The sequence below is a fragment of the Octopus bimaculoides genome, chromosome 1, assembly GCF_001194135.2.
Source record: "Octopus bimaculoides isolate UCB-OBI-ISO-001 chromosome 1, ASM119413v2, whole genome shotgun sequence".
NCBI lineage: Eukaryota > Metazoa > Mollusca > Cephalopoda > Octopoda > Octopodidae > Octopus > Octopus bimaculoides.
Window position 1 is genome coordinate 143,544,229 of NC_068981.1, and position 5,578 is coordinate 143,549,806.

Sequence of the window (5,578 nt, forward strand, 5' to 3'; positions counted from 1 at the left end):
TGTGTGTGTGTGTGTGTGTGTGTGTGTGTGCGTGTGTGTATATATATGCGTCTGTGTATTTGAGTGCATTTATAAATATATATATGTAAGCATACACAAGTACACATACACACATATATCAGAAATGATGAACTGCTCTCATACGGCACGTCATTGGAGTGGTCATATACTAGATATCATTCGGAACTTTTAAACGTTTTCAAATTTTCAACATTAAAGTAAGTACAATTTCATATGATAATATAGATTTCAAATGTTGGCACTAGGCCAACATTTCCGGGGTAGGGGATAAGTAGATTACATCGACCCCAGTACTCAACTGGTACTTACTTATTTTATTGACCCTGAAAGGATGAAAGGCTAGATCGACTTCGGCGAAATTTGAACTCAGAACGTAAAGACGGACGAAATGTCGGCAGGCATTTTATCCGATGTGCCTTAATTTATATGATAATACGCTGCTTAAATGCACCAAAGTTTCACATATTATGTGCACAATTTTAGACCTCGATGAAACCATTTCACTTTATTAATTGTAATTATGGGTGTAGGCATGGTTGTGTGGTAAGAAGCTTGCTTCCCAACCACATGGTTCCGAATTCAGTCCCACTGTGTGACACCCTAGGCGAGTGCCTTCTATAATAGGCTCAGGTCGACTAATATCTTGTGAATGGATTTGGTAGAGAAACTGAGAGAAGCATGTCACACACACTCACACACACACACACACACGTCTGTGTGTATGTATATGAATGTGTGTGTGTGTGTGTGCGTGAGTGAATCTTTGTGTCTGTGTTTGTCCCCATCACCGTTTGACAACCGGTGCTGGTGTGTTTACGGCCCCGTAACTTAGCTGTTCGACAAAAGGTCCCGATAGAATACGTACTGGGTTTTAAAAAAATAAATCCTGGGGACGATTTGTTCGCCTAAAACGCCTTCAAGGCGATGCTCCAGTATGGTCGCAGCCAAATGGCTGAAACAGTAAAGTATAAAAGAACAAGAGAATAGACCCTAAAAGCATTAAACACTGAAACAAACTTGGAGTTATTTGAACGTACTCCCTAAGGGATATAATCAAAATACCGATGTACTTTAAACCCACTACTCACCCGAGTTTGATATCAACTGTCCTTGAAATAAAGATTTTTTTAAATTGGTCACACATATAGTTCATTATATAATACTAAATATTTGAAGGTGGAGAGCTGGCAGAAACGTTATTACGCCGGGTGAAATGCTTAGCGGTACTTCGTCTGTCTTTACGTCCTGAGTTCAAATTCCACCGAGGTCGACTTTGCCTTTCATCCTTTCAGGGTCGATTAAATTTAGTACCAGTTGCGTACTAGGTCGATCTAATCGATTGCCGCCCCTCCCCAAATATTTTTCGGTCCTTGTGCCTAGAGCAGAAAAGAATACTAAATATTTGTCTCGTACTTTATTCAAGAGTCTCTTGAGGGATCAGTGTTCAGGTTGACATCGGCCTAAATTGAATTCAGAATGTAAAGACACGTAGTTAAAACTCGCATTGCCTTTTGTACATCATATACTTCTGTCAGTCAATCACATAGTATTTGTTTCTAATTTAGGTACAATTCCAGATGTTTTTGAGAAGAAAAGGTCAGTTGATTCCCTCCAGCCGTACTTGAGAGCTACTTTATTATATGGGCTCTGGTGGTTTAAAGAAAATGAGATTGACCCCAGCGCGATTTCAGCTCAGAACGTATAGGTTCGGAAAAAATAAAACGCAGCTCATTTTTTCCACATTAAGGATTCTAGCAATCTAGCTCCCTGGCTAATGCCATCCATGCTAAAAGTTACCTTGTGATCAAATTTCCAAATAACATTGCTGTAGATTTTAATAAATTTCACTTACCTTCATTTTTCTACAGAAATTTATTACTATCTGAACACTTAAGTGCTTTGTTAATCTCATACTTCACCTTCACATGTATTTGAGCATCCATAAATTAATATATTATTACGGACAGTTCAAAGAGATGCTTGTCTATTTGCAGCCACACGCCACTTCCTGTAGTGTTGCGTGCTTACTAATATTTGTTCTTGTGCATCTATGTAGATTTTCATTCCTCCATTTTATTATCTGTCTATCCGTTAACCGTATCTTCCCCCGTTATTGTTTTGCCACAACGCACGCAACAAGATAACTGAACCACTCTTTGCATCGGTACAGAAGTAAATCTCCTCTTGACCCATATTCGGAAAAATCTTTATTCGTCCTTCACTTGTAAAGATCAAATTTTTGATTGCTGGATTAATAACCTTTTCGTAGAGTTATCTCTTCTAATTTTTTTTTCAATCACATATCAATGTTTCATGAAAATTAGACTTCCCAGTTACACATATTCATTCGAAAAATATATGTATATTTTTTCTTTCTTCAAATTTATATTACAACTTAATTATTTACAGAAAAAAAATATCTTAAAAAATCTATTTCAATTATGTGAAATCTTTAGAAGAATATATGACATGTAATTAGATTCAGCTATTCCTATAAAGACGAATATTCATAATTGGATTAAATTATGTTTCAATCTGCAATAATGCATAATATTTATTAAATACGTTGTTTATTTATTTTACCAAATTTTTGATAAATCTTTGCATTGCGGCTATAATCTTTGGAGGCGAAAAGATGGATGTTCTTAGAATTACGATATTATGAGCTAAAGCATTCTGAAAGACGTAATTTTCTTTTACGTGTGGTGGTATTGTGAGTAAATGAAAATGAATTGCATATTGAACATTATTGAACATACGTATATTTATATGTGTGTACGGGGGGAAAACAGCATCTGAGAGTACAATAAGCTGTACAAACCAGGATTTTATTAGAAAATATTAATGCATAGCACCAACTATAGCTGGAAATTTTCTTCATGTTGTAGTTTATTTCCAGGTCAACCCATACTTCCAGCATGTTTTATTTAACATGTAAAGTAATTTATGGAAATGTGCCTGCTATTTCATGCAGTCTGAAAGATACGTAGAGGCTAATTGCATGAATTAAGCGGTAAGAATAAGTCAATTACTCTATGAGTCACACTATTCATATTTACAAGATTAAAATATAATGTGAATTTGAACAGCTAAGAAGGCATGAATCATGAGATAAAGACAGAACGAAAGAAAGAAAGAAAGAAAGAAAGAAAGAAAGAAAGAAAGAAAGAAAGAAAGAAAGAAAGAAAGAAAGAAATAAAGAAAGAAAGCGATTAATGAGTTAATAAGTTCATAGGAAATCATTAAATCTAACAGCAAATATCCAGACATGTAGCTTGATGTAAAATAAAACCAATCATCAGTCAAAAATACCTCATTTAGATATAAATCAATATTTAGTGTCAAGAGATAGTAAATATTTAAATCTTGCATATATGAATTAGAAAGACAATCACAGAAAAAAACATAAATATATATGTATACAAATATATGCATTCAAAAATATACACCAATATATCTTCTTAGCATTATATTCGATGTTTTTCGACAATTTACAAAGATTAAAAATAAAATTAGGACTATTTATAAACGCTTTCGAAAAATTATCTATATCTATATGAAAAAATCTATTAGAAAGTTGATAAGCCAAACTTCAGGCGAGTACAAAGATAAACACTCATATATACTAACATTTTAAAGTATTGTATGTATGTCTGATTGAGTATCAGCAAGTGCATTTCTATGTGTGCTTCTGCGCCTATAGTTATGTATATGGAATATTTTAATGCATGTACATGCTCACACACACACATACACTCGCACACATACACACACACGCACGCACAGACACACACACACACACACACACATACACACACACACACACGTGAGTGTGTGTACACGTAGTGGGGGAGCTATGTCGGTCGAATGAGAGAAATGTGCTAAATACATGTTACAGAAGAAATGCCTTTATTGTAACTGAAAATCTTTTTCGCATCTCGAGATTTTCGTCACTGCGATCTCCTTGATGATCACATTGGATTGCAACTCGAGGAGTTGAGAGGCAAAGTTGACAGAACTATTGAAGCCATGGAATTGTGGCTGGATAGTTATACAAGTGAACACACCTAAACGCATAAAAATCAATTTATATTAGATGAAGTAAAGTATGTTGTAGAAATTTATTACTTTAGGCTCAGAGTTAGCCTTTTTTGACAGAAATCTAGGACTGCGATAGAGACGAAAACAGTCCCCAACTTTGTAAATCTAGTTATGGAAAAGCTAGTTATCGACTACTTCGATATCACATTAGACTAAAAGGAAACACTAGACAAATATGGAAACTCTTTCTACATATACGTACAAGAAAACTGTGTTTCTGTTTTGGGATTGAAATCGCAGAGAAGCTAAAGGAATTTGAAGGACACTTCAACTGAATTAATGAAAATATTCAATTCTCCAATGAATATAGCAATAAGCAACTCCCAATTTTTTATATCTTCATCAACAAATATGTCACCAAATAGAAACTATTTACTTTAAACATAGGAATCCAAACATTTTATGCCCATCAAATATATCTGAATGTATGGCATTTATAACCTAGTCAAAAGGATTAGCACAATAGTATCTGATGCAAACATTTGTGATATAAGACACCAAGAACTGGAGGATGCACTCAAAGGAATTACCCACCAAAATTCAGTACCCGGGAAATTCAAAAAATACAAAAAAGCAACGAATACTGACTATCCTACCATACATCACCCACTACAACCTCCAAAGTAATGAGGCCTTCAACATCATAATCCATAGCATACTATTAATGTAAAAGGATATCATTATGGACCAAATTCTCCACAGACATAACTTCATAAAGAGTAAAAGATGCCCAACTAAAAGAAAAAAATCTAACAAAGGCCAAACTTTAAAATTCCAGCAGTAAATAAATGCGGAAGACACAACTATGATTCATATATTAATGTAATAGAAGAATCAGAAATCTGTTTCAAAAAGGAACAATTCTTTACAATGAAACGTAGTTTTGCCTGTGCATCTGAAAACTTAATCTATACAATAACATCCTTAGGTTTTGGGGAGCATTACATGGGCAAACGAAAATACCTTATATCAACGCATGACCTTACATAGCGCACAAATTAAAATAAGCGAATACAGACAAATATGATTCAGCGAACATATAACCATAAGTGTAGGCGAGAAATAAACCATCTTTGTGACTTTCCTTTCTATAAATTTTAATGATAATTAAACTCAACGCCAACGCGTCCACAGACACACGTTCTTCGTATCAAACTACTAACCACGCCTGAATTCTTGTTGCAACCACCATCAAAGATACTGTAACCTTTTAGGAGCTACGGTGGCGACGATGTACAATTTTTTTTTTCTGTTTTCCATGATAAAGTTGTCTAAGCAATTTCTTTCCTGTATTTTTTGCCATACACACATACACCTACATATAAAAATATATATTTACATTAATATAGATATACACATATATTAATATGAATATACACATATGTGTGTGTGTATATATATATATATATACATACATATATATATATATATATATATATATATATATATATATATA